We start from the raw sequence: 23,844 nt of genomic DNA on the forward strand, positions 1-23,844 counted from the left end.
GATCCCACCGAACTTAGTCTGTACAGGTGAGAGTGAGGACCACAGAGGCAGACAGCTTCTGGGACAGGCGGGAGCCACAGAGCCGCTGAGGCAGCACCCTTTTGGGGCCACAGACATCCGGCACCCTCGCAGCTGGAAGACAGTGGTCTGCCCTGCACAGGAGCCCTCTGCCTCAGGAGCAGGGAGCACATCTTGGATCCAGGACTCCACCGAACTTAGGAACTTAGTCTGCACAGCTGAGAGTGTGCACCACAGAAGCTGACAGCTTCTGTGACCTGCCAAAGCAACACAGCATCTGGGAAAGGTCCTGTTTTCGGCCTTCTTCTTCGGCCAGGAGGAGGTCCAAATGCCAGATATCTGTACACCTTCCCTTTAAGAGGAAAGCTTGTCAGCAGGAAGTGCTCTAACCACTGAAACTCAGAGGAGAGAGCCCGTCTCCCAGGTCTGCTGACAGACGGTACTCAGAATCACCAGAAGAACAACCTCTGAACAGAGACAACTATAACAACTCCAGAGATTACCAGATGGCGAGAGGTAAACGTAAGAATATTACTAACAGAAACCAAGACCACTCACCATCATCAGGACCCAGCACTCCCACTTCGCCCAGTCCAGGGCACCCCAACACACCTGAAAAGCTAGACCTGGATTTAAAAGCATATCTCATGATGATGGTAGAGGACATCAAGAAGGACTTTAAAGAACTACAGGAGAACATGGCTAAAGAGTTACAAGTCCTTAAAGAAAAACAGGATAACACAATCAAACAGGTAGAAGTCCTTAAAGAAAAACAGGATAACACAATCAAACAGGTAGAAGTCCTTAAAGAAAAACAGGATAACACAATCAAACAGGTAGAAGTCCTTAAAGAAAAACAGGATAACATAATCAAACAGGTAGAAGTCCTTAAAGAAAAACAGGATAACACATCCAATCAGATGATGGAAATGAACAAAAACATACTAGACTTAAAAAGGGAAGTAGACACAATAAAGAAAACCCAAAATGAGGCAACACTGGAGATAGAAACCCTAGGAAAGAAATCTGGAACCATAGATGCGAGCATCAGCAACAGAATACAAGAGATGGAAGAGAGAATCTCAGGTGCAGAAGATTCCATAGAGAACATCGGCACAACAATCAAGGAAAATGGAAAATGCAAAAAGATCCTAACTCAAAACATGCAGGAAATACAGGACACAATGAGAAGACCAAACCTACGGATAATAGGAGTGGATGAGAATGAAGATTTTCAACTCAAAGGACCAGCAAATATCTTCAACAAAATTATAGAAGAAAACTTCCCAAATCTAAAGAAAGAGATGCCCATGAACATACAAGAAGCCTACAGAACTCCAAATAGGCTGGACCAGAAAAGAAATACCTCCCGACACATAATAATCAGAACAACAAATGCACTAAATAAAGATAGAATACTAAAAGCAGTAAGAGAAAAAGGCCAAGTAACATATAAAGGCAAGCCTATCAGAATTACACCAGATTTTTCACCAGAGACTATGAAAGCCAGAAGATCCTGGACAGATGTTATACAGACACTAAAAGAACACAAATTCCAGCCCAGGCTACTATACCCAGCCAAACTCTCAATTAACATAGATGGAGAAACCAAAGTATTCCACGACAAAACCAAATTCACATATTATCTCTCCACGAATCCAGCAGTTCAAAGGATAATAACAGAAAAAAACCAATACAAGGACGGGAACCACGCCCTAGAAACAACAAGAAGGTAATCCCTCAACAAACCTAAAAGAAGACAGCCACAAGAACAGAATGCCAACTTTAACAACAAAAATAACAGGAAACAACAATTACTTTTCCTTAATTTCTCTTAATATCAATGGACTCAACTCCCCGATAAAAAGACATAGACTAACAAACTGGCTACACAAACAAGACCCAACATTTTGCTCCTTACAGGAAACTCATCTCAGAGAAAAAGATAGACACTACCTCAGAATGAAAGGCTGGAAAACAATTTTCCAAGCAAATGGTATGAAGAAACAAGCTGGAGTAGCCATTCTAATATCTGATAAGATTGACTTCCAACCCAAAGTCATCAAAAAAGACAGGGAGGGGCACTTCATACTCATCAAAGGTAAAATCCTCCAAGAGGAACTATCAATCCTGAATATCTATGCTCCAAATACAAAGGCAGCCTCATTCATTAAAGAAACTTTAGTAAATCTCAAAGCACACATTGTACCTCATGCAATAATAGTGGGAGACTTCAACATACCACTTTCACCAATGGACAGATCATGGAAACAGGAACTAAACAGGGACACAGTGAAACTAACAGAAGTTATGGATCAAATGGATCTGGCAGATATCTACAGAACATTTTACCCTAAAACAAAAGGATATACCTTCTTCTCAGCACCTCATGGTACCTTCTCCAAAACTGACCATGTAATTGGTCACAAAACAGGCCTCAACAGATACAAAAATATTGAAATTGTCCCATGCATCCTATCAGATCACCATGGACTAAGGCTGATCTTCAATAACAAAATAAATAATAGAAAGCCAACCTTCACGTGGAAACTGAACAACACTCTTCTCAATGATACCTTGGTCAAGGAAGGAATAAAGAAAGAAATTAAGGACTTTTTAGAGTTCAATGAAAATGAAGCCACAACATACCCAAACTTATGGGACGCAATGAAAGCATTTCTAAGAGGAAAACTCATAGCTCTGAGTGCCTCCAAAAAGAAACTAGAAAGAGCACACATTAGCAGCTTGACAACACACCTAAAAGCACTAGAACAAAAGGAAGCAAATTCACCCAAGAGGAGTAGATGGCAGGAAATAATCAAACTCAGGGGCAAAATCAATCAAGTGGAAACAAGAAGAATTATTCAAAGAATCAACCAATCAAGGAGCTGGTTCTTTGAGAAAATCAACAAGATAGATAAACCCTTAGCCAGACTCACTAGAGGGCACAGGGAAAGCATTCTAATTAACAAAATCAGAAATGCAAAAGGAGACATAACAACAGATCCTGAAGACATCCAAAACACCATCAGATCCTTCTACCAAAGGCTATACTCAACAAAACTGGAGAACCTGGATGAAATGGAGAAGTTCCTAGACAGATACCAGGTACCAAAGTTGAATCAGGATCAGGTTAATGATCTAAACAGCCCTATATCCCCCCAAAGAAATAGAAGCAGTCATTAATAGTCTCCCAACCAAAAAAAGCCCAGGACCAGATGGGTTTAGTGCAGAGTTCTATCAGACCTTCAAAGAAGATCTAATCCCAGTTCTTCACAAACTATTCCACAAAATAGAAACAGAAGGTACTCTAACCAACTCATTCTATGAAGCCACAATTACTCTGATACCTAAACCACAAAAAGACCCAACAAAGATAGAAAACTTCAGACCAATATCCCTTATGAATATTGATGCAAAAATCCTCAATAAAGTTCTTGCTAACCGAATCCAAGAACACATCAAAACAATCATCCATCCTGACCAAGTAGGTTTCATCCCAGGGATGCAGGGATGGTTCAATATACGGAAATCCATCAACGTAATCCAGTATATAAACAAACTCAAAGACAAAAACCACATGGTCATCTCGTTAGATGTGGAAAAAGCATTTGACAAGATCCAACACCCATTCATGATAAAAGTCTTGGAAAGATCAGGAATTCAAGGCCCATACCTAAACATGATAAAAGCAATCTACAGCAAACCAGTAGCCAATTTCAAAATAAATGGTGAGAAGCTTGAAGCAATCCCTCTAAAATCAGGGACTAGACAAGGCTGTCCACTTTCTCCATACCTATGTAACATTGTACTTGAAGTCCTAGCCAGAGCAATTCGACTACAAAAGGAGATCAAAGGGATACAAATTGGAAAAGATGAAGTCAAAATATCACTTTTTGCAGATGATATGATAGTATATATGTGACCCTAAAAATTCCACCGGAGAACTCCATACCTGATAAACAGCTTCGGTGAAGTAGCTGGATATAAAATTAACTCAAACAAATCAATGGCCTTCTCTACACAAAGAATAAACAGGCTGAGAAAGAAATTAGGGAAACAACACCCTTCTCAATAGTCACAAATAATATAAAATATCTTGGCGTGACTCTAACTAAGGAAGTGAAAGATCTGTATAATAAAAACTTCAAGTCTCTGAAGAAAGAAATTATAGAAGATCTCAGAAGATGGAAAGATCTCCCATGCTCATGGATTGGCAGGATCAACATTGTAAAAATGGCTATCTTGCCAAAAGCAATCTACAGATTCAATGCAATCCCCATCAAAATTCCAACTCAATTCTTCAACGAATTAGAAAGTGCAATCTGCAAATTCATCTGGAATAACAAAAAACCTAGGATAGCAAAAACTCTTCTCAAGGATAAAAGAACCTCTGGTGGAATCACCATGCCAGACCTAAAGCTTTACTACAGAGCAATTGTGATAAAAACTGCATGGTACTGGTATAGTGACAGACAAATAGACCAATGGAATAGAATTGAAGACCCAGAAATGAACCCACACACCTATGGTCACTTGATCTTCGACAAGGGAGCTAAAAACATCCAGTGGAAGAAAGACAGCATTTTCAACAAATGGTGCTGGCACAACTGGTTGTTATCATGTAGAAGAATGAGAATCGATCCATTCCTATCTCCTTGTACTAAGGTCAAGTCTAAGTGGATCAAGGAACTTCACATAAAACCAGAGACACTGAAACTTATAGAGGAGAAAGTGGGGAAAAGCCTTGAAGATATGGGCACAGGGGAAAAATTCTTGAATAGAACAGTAATGGCTTGTGCTGTAAGATCGAGAATTGACAAGTGGGACCTCATGAAACTGCAAAGCTTCTGCAAGGCAAAAGACACCATCAATAAGACAAAAAAACCACCAACAGATTGGGAAAGGATCTTTACCTATCCTAAATCAGATAAGGGTCTAATATCCAATATATATAAGGAACTCAAGAAGGTGGACTCCAGAAAGTCAAATAACCCCATTAAAAAATGGGGCTCAGAACTGAACAAAAATTCTCACCTGAAGAATACCGAATGGCAGAGAAGCACCTGAAAAAATGTTCAACATCCTTAATCATCAGGGAAATGCAAATCAAAACAACCCTGTGATTCCACCTCACACCAGTCAGAATGGCTAAGATCAAAAATTCAGGTGACAGCAGATGCTGGCGAGGATGTGGAGAAAGAGGAACACTCCTCCATTGTTGGTGGAATTGCAAGCTTGTACAACCACTCTGGAAATCAGTCTGGCGGTTCCTCAGAAAATTGGACATAGTACTACTGGAGGATCCAGCAATACCTCTCCTGGGCATATATCCAGAAGATGTCCCAACCGGTAAGAAGGACACATGTTCCACTATGTTCATAGCAGCCCTATTTATAATAGCCAGAAGCTGGAAAGAACCCAGATGTCCCTCAACAGAGGAATGGATACAGAAATTATGGTACATTTACACAATGGAGTAACTACTCAGCTATTAAAAAGAATGAATTTATGAAATTCCTAGCCAAATGGATGGACCTGGAGGGCATCATCTTGAGTGAGGTAACACAATCACAAAGGAACTCACACAATATGTATTCACTGATAAGTGGATATTAGCCCAAAACTTAGGATACCCAAGATATAAGATACAATTTGCTAAACGCATGAAACTCAAGAAGAATGAAGACCAAAATGTGGACACTGTGCCCCTTCTTAGAATTGGGAACAAAACACCCATGGAAGGAGTTACAGAGACAAAGTTTGGTGCTGTCATGAAAGGATGGACCATCTAGAGACTGCCGTATCCAGGGATCCATCCCATAATCAGCTTCTAAACGCGGACACCATTGCATACACTAGCAAGATTTTGCTGAAAGGACCCAAATATAGCTGTCTCTTGTGAGACTATGCAGGGGCCTAGCAAACACAGGAGTGGATGCTCACAGTCAGCTATTGGATGTATCACAGGGCTCCCAATGGAGAAGCTAGAGAAAGTAACCAAGGAGCTAAAGGGATCTGCAACCCCATAGTTGTAACAACATGTTGAACTAACCAGTACCCCGGAGCTCTTGTCTCTAGCTGCATATGCATCGAAAGATGGCCTAGTCAGCCATCACTGGAAAGAGAGGCCCATTGGACTTGCAAACTTTATATGCCCCAAGGGGAATGCCAGGGCCAAAAGGATGGGAATGGGTGGGTAGGGAAGTGGGGGGGCGTTATTGGGGACTTTTGGGATAGCATTGGAAATGTAATTGAGGAAAATATGTAATAAAAAATATTAAAAATTAAAAAAAAAAAAAGAAATGGATGGTCCAAGAGAAGATGCACTCCCAGTCATGGAGCAGAAGCAGGTGTTTTGTGACTACTGCCATAAGACAGCACCGATCTCACTGTCACACTCTCTCCTTAGCCTCTTTAGCATGATTATGTTGAACTCTGTAGGCTTGACATTTTTTTCCCCGTAGGTCAAAAAGGTCAAATACATGTCATTTCATTTGCTGCAAATGAAAGTCTTCTGAGCGTTTGCCAGGGATGCCTGTTACCATCCAATGACTTTGCTTATCCAACATCTCCTTCTCTGGGACATCTCTGTGGGCCACTGGACCTCTTAAACTCATAAAGATCCATGGGCTTGCCAATCTACGGTGGCCAAATATCACTAAGTGGCTTAAATAAAAGAAATTCACTTAAAAAATAATTTTAGAGACTGAAAACCCTGCTAGGGACAGCATACCATGACAGAGACTGCCAGCAGCAGATCAGGATAGAGACATCTCAGAAGCCCACAGCAGTTCTTTGTAAAAAAAACCAGTCCTTCCCATTTCTCCTAACCTTAGCCCTGGACAATGGCTATCTAGATTTCATTTGTTTGTGACTGCTTTTCAGTTGGCCCTGGTGCACATAATTAGTCTATTATATCTGACTTTCCTATTTCTTTCTCCTTCTGCTCTGGTGAATTCTGTGAAACTAGATGTTCCTTGATGTAATGATTCTTAAACAATTAAAAATTGAGGCATAGGGCACAGCACAGCTCAGTCCTCGTCCATGTGCATGCTGTGTGCTCTCATCTGAGAAACAATGCAATAACTGCACAATGGTAGCTCCAGATTAATGCTTGACTTGCAAAGAAAGTTTGAAGAAATTATTAGAAAATGAAACAGAGCCAACATTGGGACTCTGACAAAGAAAAAAAAAACTACTGAAGTTATGAAATAAGTTTTGCACAACATTTGAAAGTGGTTCCTAGATAAGCAAGTATAGAATGTATAAAATTGTATATTAGTAAAATTAAGTCAAAATGTGGGACTCTTAGGAGAGTCATTGTGTGGAATGTACAGAAGCAGAAAGCTAGCAGAACCGCTGAGTTAAGGGTTAACTTGATTCTGGCTATTGCCTGGCTATTGCTTTGCCCATGTCATTTAGCATTAGAGCTTCACAGGAAAATGCAAGTAGCTGACCTTGCAGTTCTGAGCTATGAAGTATAATAAGTCAAAAGTTAGAGTTTAAATAATGATAAATTTGTAATTATTATTATGTTGACCATAGGCCTAGGAATAGGGAAAGCTTGAAACTTTGGGGAACAATTGTAATTCTTAATTCTTTGTGGGATGTGATTATTCTCCTGAATTTTATTTGGCTATGATAATACAATGTCTTTTTTGCTATCTGCTTTTTGGAGTATCAGTAAAAGACTGGGGCAAGAAAAAGGCAAGAGAGCAAGTGGAAAGAGAGTGAGGTGCGCATGAGGTGTGTGTAAGGTGAGTGGAGAGAATGTGTGTGAGAGAGAGAATGTGAAGAGTGTGTGAAGAGAGAATGTGAGGTGTGTGTGGAAAGAGTGTAGAGTGAGTAGAGAGTATGAGGAGAGTGTATGTGTGAGTCAAAGGAGAGTGCATGTGGTGTGTGTGAGGTGTGTGTGTGAGTGAAAGGGGAATGCACAGAGGTGAGTAGGCATGCGGGAGTTCAAGAAAAGAAAAGTGTACAGGAGAAAAGCAGAGTGTACAGAAGAATGCAGAATGTGTGCAGCATCAAGCTGAGAGGGAGAGGGAAGGGGAGAGGGGAGGGGGAGGGGGAAGGGGAGGGGGAGGGGAGGGGGAAAAGAGAGAGAGAGAGCAGAGAGCAACTTTAAGTCTTGAAAATTGCCTGTCAGCTTGTATCCCAAAAGTTGTCTGTGTCTGTTTATCATGTGCCGTCCAGATATCCCTGCTTCCAGTTGAGAACTCCAATCCTGTGTCAAGGCTGGACCCGGAAAAAGCCCCTGAAGAGGATGTCAGCAGAGTTGGGGGTTTTGAAGGCTTGTCTCCTTGACTTCAAGATGGCGGTCATCCTGCATCTTCCCATCTTTCCACTCTGCTCATCTGTCTCAGCATCTCCTCTCCTCAGCATCTCCTCTCCTACTACAGGCACCATCCATATGGCAGAAGAACCCACCTGCTCTCACGACCTCATTTAAATGCCTTCATCTCTTTCTAGATCTCCTCTCCAAATATGATTCCTTTCTGAGGTCCCTACATTAGGATTTGGGGTGGACACAACACAGTCTATAAGTATCGAGCCCACTCTCCAGGAAGTAGTACACAGTGCCTGCTGTCATTGGACCCATTTGTCCCAACTGTGGCTGCCTTATTGGATCTTCAGACCATTGGTTTTACATGAAATGCTCATGTCTCATTCTTTTATGAAGTCCCTGCACTCACAGGAAGTGCTTCCTCCCCAATACCCAGCACAATGGTGAGCAAAAGTTCCCTAAGTATAAAGTTGCAGTCACTTGAATATCGATATTGAGTTAAACAGCAGTATTGATTTAAAACATCCCAAGAATTCCCCCCAATCTTTATGTTTCCATGGCTTCCTGCTCTTAACAACCAATTTTTATGCAGTCAAAACACTCTGAGGTCTCTTGAAAAACCTTTATTATTACCTTAATGTTCTTCTTGATGAGCAAGCATCCTTGCTATCAAGAACGGAGCTTTGCAAACACTTAAAACTGATTTGCCCTGCTGGAGGTCCTCAAGATTTTTCAGCTCAAACTGTTGATTATGTAAACAGGGTCTTCAGGATGGAGGGGAAAGACAGTAAAAGATCAAAATCAAAACAGAATATGCAGGAGCTGGAGAACCCCAGCCCACTGGCACACTAAAAATAGCCAGTCAGCAGGACCCCTTCCCCCCTCTGCCCAGCAGAGAGGCCAACGTATATCCCTGCTGGAATTATGGGTTTATGGAATTGATGTAAATGTATTTGTTCTGGGGTGATGTTTGCAGGCCCACATTGGCTGTGGGCTTTTCCCGGCTGCATTTCTGTACATAGGAAGATTTAGAGACCTATGGGCAGAGCAGTCGCTTGCTTCTCCCAGTGTGTATAGAAATTTCCCATTTATAGCATTTTTATGTGACAGAAGAATGCTGCAAGAAGCTCCCACACCACTTCCCTGAAGAATGGCCTCAGTGTGTGGTGTTCAGAACCACAGTTGGGTGTTGTTTATATGCCTTTGTCCATTGGTTTTTGTCAGTTTCTCTTCCTTCTGTGCTGTTTTGATGGACCTGTGGCCTGTAGGTGCTGTGCCACAGCCAGCATCTCAGTGTCAAGATGCAGCCACAAGAGTTGGGAAGGCAGTGTCTAGGTAGAGTTGGAAGGACGATGCTGTTAAAATTGGAGTCTGGGGCCAGATGTCTGGGGTCCCACTAGACTCCCACACATTCCAGCTCTGTGGGTTTTGGTAATTTTCTGGGGAGAATTTTTCTTTTAATTTTATTTTTGAGAGGATTGCTAGGCATCTCAGACTGGCATCAAATTTGTAATCCTCCTGTCTCCGTCTCCCGAGTACAGGGATTACAGATGCTGTACCACATGCCTGGCCTGCTTCAATCAACTTTGCTTGTGCCACCCTTTTAGTTTGCTTTAACCTGAGGAATAATTTTACTCACTAGTGTGATGTGCTAATGAACTCATAGGCATCAGATTAGTTATAACCTTACCCTAGGAGCTAAGGAATGATTAGTGGCTACTGCTAATGCTAATCTGATCTTAGACTGGGCTTTCCCAAGTCTTCCTGTGACATTAATGTTTCCCTATTTGCCCATCACCATCACCAACTAGCACGTTTGACAAATCAAATTAAAAAGCTAAGTTAGAGTGTACAGTAGCTGGTATGGATCCCCTCCTATGGAGTAGGCCTCCATCATGGTCCCTGGGGAAAGGGAATCCTGTTTAGTGTACATAGAGCACTTCTAAGTCCTCATGTGTATATTCACAGACAAATGAGAATCTTCCTTTCCAGTGAACAGCAAGGAGCGCAGAGACTCACGGATGAGCAAAGTGTCAGAATAAGTGATAGTTGAGGGCTCAGCCGAAATAGCATGTCTATACCATCTCCTTTAGGGTTTATAGAGCATTGTGGAAGGAAGGGTAGAAAGCACTTAAGAGCGAAAAGATAAGGAGGACTGCAAGATGCCATCTCGTGGGCAAGACATACCAGTTGCCACCATGAACTAAGGAGATAGGAGGGATTGGGGAGCACAACCCCTCACTGCTCAACTATTTGCTATAATACATTCTGGGAATGGCTGAGTCGTTGCCTCCAGATGTCTCCCATTAGTAACATCACCATGCTCTGGTGACTAGCTCCAAAATGATGCCCCTGGTCCCTGAATTACAACTCTGGGAAAGGGACTGGTGGACCATGGGGTGAAGAAGAGGGAGAAGGAGAAGAGAGTCATCAAATTGCATTATACATACATTTGAATTTGTTGAAGAACACACTTTAAAAAAAAAAGCTAACTTAGAACTGCCTGCTACTTTCAGAGATTAGACACCTTTCTCCCAGAATGGGGAAGTGGTACACTACTCTGTGAAAGGGGCAGGGTTTGGGCTTTGTGATGGGATTCCAGTGAGGACATACAGCACACGCCATGAACCAGAGAGAGCAGCGGGAGATGTAGGGTAGATGCTGTGTGTCTTAGTTTGAGGTGCTGTTGTACAATGACACAGATTGGGTAGCTACACAACAGCTGTTTACTTCTATCATCCTGGAGGTTGAGGAGTCCAGGTCAAAGTGCTGCCATATTCAGTATATAGTTATACTCTATACAGACAAAGTTCTAAGGTACGATGTGCTGGGGAAATAACCTAGGATCCTCGAGGACCCAGACTTACAGAAACAAGCCCTAGATTCATAGGCGTACTCATGGTGGGAGCAGTCATGATGGATTGGAAGCTGCACTTGTCTGTAACTGGTTTTTAGAGAAGAAGCTGTTCCTTTATATCCATAGCATGCAGCACAGGGCCTGGTGCACAGCAATTAAAATTTATACTCTGTTGATCACAGCTCCTGAAGCTGATGCAAGATTTATACAAGCCAAGCTTCACAGAAGACAAGATGCCGGTATTAGCTTATGCCTGGGAAGGCTGGCGGATGCAGCGTGTGCACAAGTGCAGAGGCGGCACGGGTTGGTGGGGAGTGTACTGTCATTTGAATATGAAATGTCCCTCATAGGCCATTTTGTGTGTTTGAACAATCCGTCCCCAGCTGGTGGCACTATTTTGGAAAGACTGGGAAACTTGTAGGAAGTAGAGCCTAGTAGGAAGTGGGTCTCTGGAGGAGGATCTTGAGGTTTTGTTCCGCTTAGCCCCATTGGTGTCCGCTCTCTGCTTCCTGGCTGCAAGTTCAAGGGGGCACAGTCTCCCACTGTGGTGGGTTGTATCCTATCTTAACACGTAAGCCGAAACAAATCCTCTCTCTCTACAGCCGCTTCCTGGCCGAGATTTAGTCATGTGATGAGAAAGAACTACCATCATAGCTTAAGGAGTGGCTAAAAATCAGACAGGGCCAAACACAGCTGACAGTTGTGCCTGGTGCATCTTGGGGACTGAGAAATGACACCAAGTCCGCGGAGCAAGTTCCCGACAAGGTGTGTTTAAAGCCTCTTCTAAAAGCATCGATGTCTCAAACAAAGTCTTTTCCAGGGAATAAGATTTTTCTCAGCAAATGTCTTCACAAGAAGGAAGGAATCCTGGCTCTGAACAGCTGGAAGCAGGCTGTGGCTCCGAAAATTTTTAGTTCTTTTGAATTTCACTCAGTGACTTACTCTCCCAGGCCTCTCTGAAAGAGAACCAATTCATCTACGATCTAAGAAGAAGCATAGAAATGCGCAGCTTCCCCGTGTTTTTATCTTGTTGATGGTGTCAAAAAAAAGCTCTTCCCGGTGAGCTTAGGAGGTGGTGCCCAAGAAGAGAATGGCTCTGTTCTCTGCGGAAAGTGCCCCACCTAGTCCAGCATGCTCTCTCAGACAGAACAAGCCCATAGGTCCTAAGGCCAGAAGCGGGGAACAGACTAGAAGATCTAAAAGGGAGCCGGTGGGATCCATGAAATTAATATTTATTGGACACCAACTTTGTGCCAGGCGTATTAGGAAGGACAATGGAGATCTGTGAGGCACAGTTCTGTTCCGAAGAAATCGCCGTTATTTATGCGAGGGCCACAAAGGAGACCAAGTACAGACAGAACCGGAGGAGGTTTATGGGAAGACTTGGAGGATGCTGCAATCCTGGTAAAGGTCCTTGGGGAGCACTGCGGGGAACTACACACCAGGGGGAGCTGCACACAGGAGCTGGCAGTTCGACTAAGCCTCGACGCCCCACAGATATGAAACCAAGATAGAAGTTTACAGTCGAGAGCTAAATTACGTCTTAGCAGGTTTGTAGCCCCTGGGTAGGAAAGTAATCTGATAAAATGCTAGGGATTCATCATTTTAAATAGATTTCTGTGTATTTACTGTGCTCTCCTGCTTTATTTTCTCCATACATGATTTTGTTGTTGTTGTTGTACAAAATTGCTTTTTGGTAGTCAGCAGGTTTTTTTGCCAGCCAAAGGGGGAGGGGGGAGTTGTCTGATTGGTAAGGAATATGAAGAAATGCTTTCTTTACTCATGGAAGCCAGGAACTCTGACCTTGTTCTCTGTTTAGTCTGAGAGATGATTTGCCAGTTCAGTAGAAAAGAAATAGTCGCAGCTTCTTCTAGGAGAGCCCCAGAAAGAACAAACAGAAGTGCTTGAACTTGTAGCCAGGCTCAAAGGGTTCCAGAGAAATCCTTTTAGCTCAGTGGCTGACCTTTATATCTGTGTCATTATACAGAGGAAGAAGAAAAAGCAGAGAGTGAACAATTTGGCAGGTATGGGGAGGATGGGTGAACATTGGCTAGATCTGACTGGTATCGATTCTGACTCTGCTGTTCACCAAGTTTGTGACTCTGGGCAGTCTATTCAACTCTTCTAATTGCCTCTTCCTCTGTTTAACGGTGATAGTGATAAAAACTACATGCTAGCCTTGCAAGACTTCAGAGATAACACACCAAAAGCAAATATATTACAGCCAGAAAGATACTAAAGATACAATCAAGACTGATCCCTATCATCCATCCATTCAGCATCCCCACCTGCTCTTTTTTATTGGCCACAAATTCTGTCTTCCTGCGTAAGGGAAGACCACAGAGGGAAAAGAACATAGAGACGTTATAGGATCACTCCCCAGCCCCTTGACCTCAATCACTGGTTTATGAATGGACATGTGCTTCAGACGCAGATGGTCCAGAGACATTGAGTTTTATCGCTTGACTTGATCTCTCTACTATAATGTTGCAATATAACTACTCTGGGGTGGCCATGACCATGTTCTCACCAAGTGCAATAGGCCAGACTGTGGTTGCAGAGGGTAAAACCTTATAAAACACAGAATAAGAATAATGTGTGCTAGTGCCAGACTCTAAGTCCCTCAGCAAGCCATAAGTCCTTATTTATTTGCATTTGGGGTTACGATCCTATTACACTAGCAATATACCTTTTTCCTTAAGTTAGTATCAGACCAGTGATTTCTGCTTGGTTAAAAGGGCAGAGAGGGACTCAAGGTGAGATCAGACAAGTGAACCCATGTAAAGAAGAAACGGAGCAATGTTGTGTGAAGTGTGGCAGAGACCTGGTGGTTTATAATAGTGGTGACCATCTCATCAAGGGTTCAGGGCTGTTAGGGTGAGATTTCCAAGGTTCTCGATCTCATTTTAATTCTAGGTTTGTAATTTCTACTTCAAGAAGCTTTTTGATGTTGCCATGTGGTCTGTGGACTGCTTATAACTGCAGGTTATGATCATGATGAAGTTTTCTTAATGAATTAAATATAGAATAGTTGTTTCCCGACTGCTCTATTTTGGTACCCATTAAATATTGAGTTTTTTAAACTTTATACGGTAAGTCACACATGCTCTGCAGAAGTAGAGCAAAGTAGGAAGTACTGGAAACTGCTAATTTTCAGAATTCTGTAACCAAAAACACATGAAAAACAATTTATTTTTATATTTTATATGGATTTATTTCATTTTAATGTGTTTGAGTGGTTTGTGTGTATGTGCATATATCTATGAGCCATGAGTATACCTCATGCCTGAAGATGTCATGGCATCCGCTAAAGCTGAGGAGGTGCATGGTTGGGAGCCACCACATGAGTACTAGAGATTTAATCTGGGCCCTTAGCATGAGCAATGAGTGTACTTAATTGCTGAGCCATCTCTCCATTCACTTGAAAGAATAATTTCATGGAAGAAAATCTTACCTGAGCCCACAGTGATCATTCTATGGCTGGTTGGCTCCCTGCACTTGGGCAGAACACCACAGTGTTAAGAGGGTGTGGTGAGGGTTGCTCTTCACTTCCTGGGGGGCAGGAAATAGAGAAAGGGAGAGAGATGAAGGCCAAGGCATGACAACACTCCACAAAACATGTTCCCAATGACCTGGTTCCTCTATTGGTTTCCCTCCTACCATTTACCACCTTCCCATAATGCTATCATACTATAACCATCAAGGGACTGATCCATGGATTATGGCAGAGCAAATAATCTCTGTAGCTGCCTTCATAGACAGACCTGGGGGTGCTTTGATTTCCTCTGTAATCTGTGATTCTTCTTCTTCTTTTTTTTTTTTTTTTTTTTTTTGGTTTTTCAAGACAGGGTTTCTCTGTGTAGCCCTGGCTGTCCTAGAACTCACTTTGTAGACACCAGACTGGCCTCAAACTCAGAAATCTGCCTGCCTCTGTCTCCCAAGTGCTGGGATTAAAGGCGTGTGCCACCATGCCTGACTTCCTCTGTGATTCTTAACACAGCTGCATTGCCAATGAAGAGTAACCATCACAGAAAACCAATGTCTTTATTAGACTTTCTTTGGGAACTTTCTTTGGGAACTTGTCAGAATGTGATAGAACCAGAGCCAATTATTAATTTAAACTAGTAAAGGTACTTATAAGGCTGAGTTTTTAAAAAAGGGATTTAGCTTTTTTTCTTTGCACAGCACTACCTTAGGTTCAGAACCTTCTGGTCATCATAAGGACACATGACGTCAAACCACAAGAGGCCTAATTAACAGGAAGTTACCATTTCATGAAATGCTCAAAGGGAATGTAGTCATAATGGAAGAATGAGACATCAGAGACAAAACCACTGGCTTCAGGGAGCAGAGGACAAGAGGAGAGCTAGGAAGACAATTTCTTAGGTACATCTGCCCACCAAGTCAGGCAAGATGAATTTGAAATTATTGTGGCCATTCACTAACACCATCATTTTAAATTCTGAATGGGAATGGCATGGGTGACTATTTTAAAAACACAATTTTAAGATTAAAAAGCAGCTATTAGTGTAATGTCATTAGAATTTTGAAGGAAGCAAAGAAAAAGGAGGCGGGGGAGGAGGAGATCTATTTATGTGTTGGCATCCTCTCGGAAGCTAAATTGTTTCAGAGCTAAAATTAATGACTTGGAGGTTAAAATTATTAGTTTCATACATGGAGAGAAGTCGCCATGGAGAAGTGCCTTAAATCTCGTTGATGACTAATTTTCCAGTTATAAAAGCGAAAATAAGGGCCAAGTTGTTGAGAATACATGGGCAAAACTTGGCAGATCTGAATGAAGCAAGTGCCAAACTTCTTTCTACCTCTGCTGGGAGAAAGGCAGGCATCCCTGGCTTAGCTGCCATTAGGAGCATTCACTGTGGAGCAGTAGGAGAGAAGAGGGATTTCAGGAAGAAATTACTGAGCCCTCAAGAGCAATGAATCTGCTTTGTGGAGTTAAAGAGTAACCTTGGTCCCATCCTTGGGTTATCCCTTGAATTTTTACTCCAATAGACTGCTCCAAATAGACACTAAAAAGAGCTTTCTAGAACAATGGGTCTCAATCTGTGGGTCTAAATGACCCTTTCACAGGGACCACCTAAGAACATCGGAAAACACACATATTTACATTATGATTTATAACAGTAGCAAAAAGACATCCATGAAGTGCAGGAGATGAGGAAGTCGTCCTCGTGAAGGAACAAGTGGGAGGGAGAACAAAGCTTTCCAGGCTCCTGCGACTCCTCAGAGTCCTGTTCTGCTGCTGTAAGATCTAAGATGGCTCCCGGAACACTGGGTAAGGCAACAAAAAGGAACCAAGGCCAAGGTGGTAGCTGCTTTCCCATCTTTGGGTGACCATGTGCTCCTGTCTTCTGAGTTACTGCATCAGGCAGGTCTTTCACTGGGACAGTGTGGCAAAATATGATTGGCTGAGGATTTAAAGGCTTAGAATTGGCAGAAACACTGGGCAATAAACTCATATCTGCACCCTGATGCTGGTCTCCAGAGTCTGATTTCCTGGGATTCACCACGTGACTCTGTCGTCTCTCATCCCCCCAGGCCCCCATCCTCAGTTCTGTTCCCACAATGAAATAGAAACAACAACAACAAAAATTTATGGTTGGCCATCACCACAACATGAGGAGCTGCATTAAAGGGTTGTAGTGTTAGAAAAATTGAGAACCACTCACTGGTCAAGAGTGGCAGTGTCGTTTGCTGGCAATGGAGGGATTTGGGATCATGTTTTTTTTTTTTTTTTGTTTTGTTTTGTTTTGTGGTTTGTTTTGTTTTGTTGTTTTGCTTTGTTTTGTTTTGTTTTTGCATGCGTTAAGTGTATGGAATAATGGGTTTCTTTGAACATTCTAACAAATTATATAACGTATTTTGATCTTCCTCATTCCCTCATTGCCATCTGCTGTCTTCTTCTCTCTTTCCTCTCCACAGTCGCTCTTCTTTTTTGGGACATGAAAATTTCGAAACCTGGATGCTACTCTAGCTAATATCTCCAGCCTCTCCTTTGACCTTTGCCAGGAGCAACCGAGCATTCTCTTATCTCTCACTGTGAGAAGCTACATGTTCATAAGTCAGAACTTTCCTTCACAATAATGTATATAAAGTCACTTTCATTTCATCAATGAGACTAACATTCTCAAAACCAAATGTGACCTTTGAGCTTACGCTTAGACTACTGAATGGTACAAAAGCTACCCCATCATGTTTGCACCTTAGGGGAGACAGATATTTTAGAGAAGAAAAAAAAAGATATCACAAAACAAAGGCGTGGGAGATGGGAGATAGAGTGGGAACTGGGTATCAGGGCAACTGTGCTGGCATGAGCAAGAAGCAGGGGTTATTCTGAGAAGTTCTGCCGTGTACACAAAGTAGAAAGTTGTTTTTTTCCCCCCAGAACTTCTCCATTGATGCTGTCTGTTTGCCAGCCCTCTGTTAAGGGACATTTGTGTCACCTCCCATCAGGATCCCTTGCATCTGGTATTTTATTCCTATTCTTTAGCTGTCCTCAGTCCTCACACCCCCTGAGCACATCTGCAGGATGCTGGAATGGACACAGTGTGTCAGAGGCACATTATTATGATTCATATCTTATACACAACAGATGACAACGTGTCCACTGTTGCTTGCCTTGACCATGGGAACCAGATAAAAGCTCAAAGCTGCTTGGCTTTCCTCTAAATCGTCTTTGTGAGCTAATTAGTGATGTCTCCCTGGAAAGTCCAGCTGGGAGACAGCTTTACCATGATAGAGAGTGCTTAAGTTCTTCAAAGACAGGAAACCCAACTCAAACAAAACTGCGAGAAAACAAATTTTCACAGTACAGAAAGAAGGCCAGAGGGAAATGGAAATTAAAGACAATGAAAAGAAATGAAATCCATGGCCATGAAAACGTTAGAATACCCACTGTAGTCTTTGCTTAAGTTCCTTTCTTTAACTAGTATGTTGCAGATGGAATTTATTTTGATTTTTATCTCTTATTTAGGTCATGTATTTTTAATTCTAAGCATATAAACACACCGAGAAAAAAACCTAGAGAATAATTTTACATATTTATTATTTTTAACAGAATTGTCTTTCTATATTGAAACAAGCCCAGAGTTATAATGAGACTTAAAGTAAGAGATTTCAATAATTTCAACTTGATGAGACTCAAACAAAAACCATCAATAATATAAACAATAATATAATATAAACATCATTAATAAAATAATAAAATAAACATCATTCCATAAATTTAATTTTAATCCATGGGCCATGTGAGCAAGAATGCTGTGTATGTCATTGAGGCTGTTGTAGCTAAACAACATAGCCTGAATGGCTTATACTCCACAATTACTTCTGCTGGGAAATCTAAGTCAAGTTGCTGGTGGCCTTATAGCTGAAAGCCATCTACCAATACACCAGCAGCACCTTGTCACAATGCTCTTATTGGGTGTAAGGGTAAGGCAGCTCATCCCCAGCTTTCGTTTGTAGGGGTGTTACCCTCCTAATCCAAGCTCCTTCCGAATTATAATACCTGTGATTGTGTTTCAACTTACAAGCTTGGAGGAGCCTACTCAGTCCACAACACACACTTGGACTGAGAATGCCAACTGTATGGGAGAGAAGGTGAAGCAAGCAAGAGGTCCTGGTGTGAGCTGCAGATGATCCCTAGCAGCTTGTGTTAACCATTGGCAACTAGTGCGTGACGAGTGTGAGCTCCAGGACTGACTGGGTCAGCTCAGGACAGATCCCAGAAGCAGGTGTGCATAGCATGCAAAATTTTACAATGGAGATTCCTGGACAGCATCCCTAGTGATTCTAATGTAATACATATCAGGGGGCTCCAGGCCACCCTCATGAAAAACAAGCTCCCCCACCACTCCACCGGTGCTAATGAGGTGAGGCATGGGATCTGAGGCTACAGTGCAAGGCTCCACACAGTGGGACCGACATTTATAATACATATGTAATATGTATTATAGATGTGACATATATAATAATATAAAACAGATATGGTAATCCACCTTCTACTCTGAAAACATGACACTTGGGGACAAGGGTCAAAGCACCACCTCCAAGGACATCGTTGGTCCTAAAGTACTTAGAGGCTTTGGAGTGTATCCAATAGTTTGATTTTTTTCCCCCAGAAATTATGTTTTATTCCATTTCTTTTTCTACTCTCAAAAGAGGTTCATGGAGTTCTCTCTCTTTAAGCTCTGCTCCTAAACACCTTCTGCCCATAATCTGCTCTTCCCTGGCCTTAGTCATTTTCCTCGTCTTCATGGAAAACATGGCATGGTCTTGCTTTCAAGGCTCTAACTTTGCTGTTTTTATTCATGCCATTTACCCCACATAAGGGTGGGCTCCCAACTCACTACTCTTTCCTGAGATATCCTTTCTGAAAATGCCCTTATATCATCATACTGAACAATATCTTCTTCATAGAAAAGGGATGCTCTGACCTCTTTGGGACACTTGACATTCTCTAAGCTGGATGTCAGTACTCCCTCTTACCTTCTTTTACTGAATGAAAGAGCTGAAGATGAGATGAGATAAGGCAGAGCTTTTGTGAGTGTCTATTATTTAAAGATCGTGTACTTAAGTCCCACCAAGCCGTGGGATGTAGAATGCCTTATGGAATGAAAAAGCATGCAGTCTCTTGACAATCTGACCCAATGACATGGATTCTATATTCATTTCTATTAAAAGACTTGGAGAAACTCACCTCTTCTGTGAAAATAACCAGAAGCAGCAGCTGAGTTTACACTCTCTACTCTGGAGTTGGCAGAGGCTTGGTGACCTGACCCAAGGAGCCCTCAAAGCTTCAAGTCTGAAACTCCTAGATTCTCGAAAGTGGGTACACTGATTGGTTCATAACCCCTCCTCATCACAGAAAACTGTACACCAGTGTGTCGGGAGGGCCCCCAAACTATAAAAAGAAACTGACTGCAAGTCACTGTTAATGTGTTGACATTTCACCATTGAGAAGAGTTCATCTTGGGTCCATAGGGCATAGGTATTTATTCCACCAAATCATTGATAGCTTGTTTCCAAAATAATAGGACACCAAAGCAAATTCAAATGGACCGCAAATCAGAAGGTATGAAGGGAAAGGGGGTAGGAAGAGAATATGCATTAAAAAGAAGGCTGATTTTGAAATAGCACAATTTACTCAGCAATGAAAAGATACAGAAGTTCATCACTGCATTTAAGAACTGTAATGACAGTTACTCTCGGGGTTTTATTTTGACATTATGAAACAGATTTTGTTTTGTTTTGTTTCCTGAGACAGGGTTTTTCTGTGCAGCCATGGCTGCCCTGGAACATGCTCTGTAGACCATATTGGGATTAAAGGCATACACCACCACTGCCAGCTGAACCTAGTTTTTTCTTAAAGACATAATTGTTTTATTACCTGTGTGTGAACATGTGCCTGTATGCATACTCTGCACATGTTTGGTGCCCAACGGAGGAAGAGAGCATCAGATTCCTTGGAGCTGGAGTTAAATATGGTTGTAAGCTGCCAAGTGGCTGCTGGGAACTGAACTTCTCTGCAAAAGCTTCCTGTGTTCTTAGCTAAAGAGACATTGCTCCAGTCCCCCAGGAATCAGGTTTCTTACAAGTCATATGTAGTTGTATTTCACATATAATGGGTGGCTTTTTGGTGATGTTTCCTGAGTTCAAACCCTGGCTTTCCCATAGTGACAGTGCAATCGTGCACAAGCTGCTTTCTGTTTGGTTCACAATCCTCCCCCCTTATATGAGGCTCCACCTTACAGAAGTGTGAGACAGATGGACTCATCTATGTAAAGTGCTCAGTAGGCATTTAGCACTCACCTATGACTACTGTGTGTGACCACTGAGATACAACACAAGAGCAGACATTACAGCCGCTGTCCTCATAGAGATTACCATCTAACTGAGGAAATGTACATCAGACAGTCACTCAATAATTGTGTCTGGCCAATACTCGCTGACCCCTTTAAATCGGTTTATAGAGAAGATGCTGTGAATGTGGTCAGTGAGAGGAGGATTCTGAGGAGATAAGGAAAACACTAGCAGTGAACAGGCTTTAGATCGACCCTAGGGGAAGAAGTTCCAACTAAGGAGATGGTCGAAACTGAAGAGTCATATGTAGATGGCAGGACTGGGGGAGATAAACACAATTGACTGAACAACACAAGAAAGAACCATGACCTCATGGATCGACTCTTCTGAGCCTGAGGGAATCGAATCTGCTTTTCTAGTACAGAGAACAGGGGAAGAAGCTTTGACCTGTAGCCAAGTATTGGGAGTAGGGTGAAATTTTCACAGCAAAAGGAAACTCAAAATAATGCTCAAATGAGAAATAAAGACTGGGAAAGGCTGTAAGGTTTGGGGCCAAAATTAACCTTCAGCGGGTAAATGCTTCTTTTTGATTTGCTTGTTTTGAGGTTTTTGTGTTGATCTGTTTAGTAGATTTCACAGAATCAATCAGCAAAATGCAAGCCAGATGTTCTTCCTCCCAACTCCAGGGAGCTGAGACTGGCCTCTCCCAGGTCCCAGGAACAAAAAAGGCAAGGGACTTGATTCATTGCAGACCTAGAAGACTTCAAAAGTATACTGACAAAGAGAGATGGGATTTGGTAGCTGGAGGGAAAGCAGCATTCTGGAAAATGGGGAAGCAGAAATTTCAGAAAGGGAAAAACAGAGATCCAGATGGAGAGAGAAGACAATTGTTAGGGGGTGTTTCTGGGGCAACATTCTGGAGAACTGATTTGGGGAGCGCTCACTCTTTGGGAGGATAACAAGGTGAAGAGTTTGATGCTCTATTGGTCAGGACTTGGCATTACATCTACCCACAACATCAGCTTCTTTGAATCTATTGTAATACCAAAGGTTCTGAGTGAAGATTTTAACCTTCACAGGATTTAAGGCTATATATAACTCTGGGATGGAGGCATAAAAAGTAGAAAAGGAAATTGTCATTAATGACAACAGATACCTCTGACATGGGCTATATTGTGAGCAAAGGGTCCCCCGTAGACAGTACCAAAGTGGAGCATCCTGACTTTGTATCTGAGATGTTCCCACTACTTAAAGTCTGTTTGTATCCAGTTTCACTCCACCCCCACCTCAGCGGAAGAGAGATTCTCATATATTCTGTCATTGGCAAAGAGGTCTGGCTGCCATGAAATTGGGCAGGTAGGAAAAGGATGGTGGCTTGGACTAGGCTAGTGACAGCAGAGCTATAGAGAAGAGACTAGACTTAGGTATACATTTAGGAATCAAGTAAATAGGACATGCAGCTTGCTGGTGTGTGCAGAGGAAGCTGTGGTGAGAGCTCATAGCAGCATCCAACTTGCGGTGTGGGTTCTCAAAGAGCAACCACAGGGGTTGATTGAGCATGTCATTTACTGCAATGTGAACCACAGTGGGAGGAGCGATTTCTGGGAAGATGACAGGATCCATTTTGAACATGTGGAGAAGGATGTGCTGATGAGGCAGTCCGTGGGATGTGGAGAAGGCGTTTAAATATAAGGGAAGATCTAAGCTGTACTAGGCTCTGAACTTGACATCTAAATGAGAGTGGCAGGCATTCAAGTTGAAGCCCAAGAATAATATAAAGTATGAAAAGAAGGAGACCCACCAGTGATTCCCTGGGGCAGCACAACATCTGAAGGGCGAATAGAGGGGAACAAATCAACAAAGGAGTGACCCTGGAAAGTGAATGGCTACCAACAGTTTAGGGTGACATTTGTGTCAAGATGAGATGTCTCAAGAATGTAATCTCTATGAAGAGAGCAGCTATGATTATTTTGTCAAAGATGACAGAACGGTCAACTTTGATTTGGCTCATTCATGTAATATATACATATGTACATATAAATTACGACTATACGCACATACACACACACACACACATATATATATACACATATATATATTATTGTATATATATATACACATATATACACAAATATATATACATATATATATATATATATATATATATATATATATATATATATTCCATGTGTGTGGCTTGATGGCTATATGCTATATGTACCAGGCACAAGTTATAAAGAGAATAAGAAAGGTCAGCTCAGTGAAAAAAGAATACAGACATCAGAACTGGATTGGAAGAACCAGGGAAGAATCACCTTTGAAATTTGCTGTTCTTTTCATTTGCTTTTGAAGGCCTAGAGGCCTTTGATGATAAAATGAAATCAGTAGAGACTGACCACGGGCATATCAAGAGTGGATAGTAATGGCCCTGAGGAGAACAGTGAATGAGGTCATGGGCTCCACCTTTCCAGTACCCCCCATCACTGACACAGGCAGGGGGAGGAAGATGGCAGTTCAGGCTGATGCTTTGAAGCTCTGCTTATGTCTTAGCTATTCCTCTTTCTCTGTGATGTGTGAGACAAGGCCACCTACAAAGAAAGGTCATTGGTAGAAATCTGCAGCTTAAGAAAAGTCATTGTATGAAGTGGGGATTTTGGAGAGTGAAAGATGATGATACCTAGGAAATTGTGAGAGTTCCTTTGCTGTTGGGAAGCCTATTGGTCGTCATTTCATGGGGGCATGAGCACATTAAATTAATATTCTATAGTTGTTGTCATTGGGTGGTTCTAGTACAGCAAAGAGGTATAGTTGGCCTCGTTAAGATTTAGGGTTTTATTCTCTGGCTGGTACAAGGGGATGC

Source organism: Mus caroli, unplaced genomic scaffold (assembly GCF_978045245.1).
Source record: "Mus caroli unplaced genomic scaffold, Mus_caroli_1 scaffold_1, whole genome shotgun sequence".
NCBI lineage: Eukaryota > Metazoa > Chordata > Mammalia > Rodentia > Muridae > Mus > Mus caroli.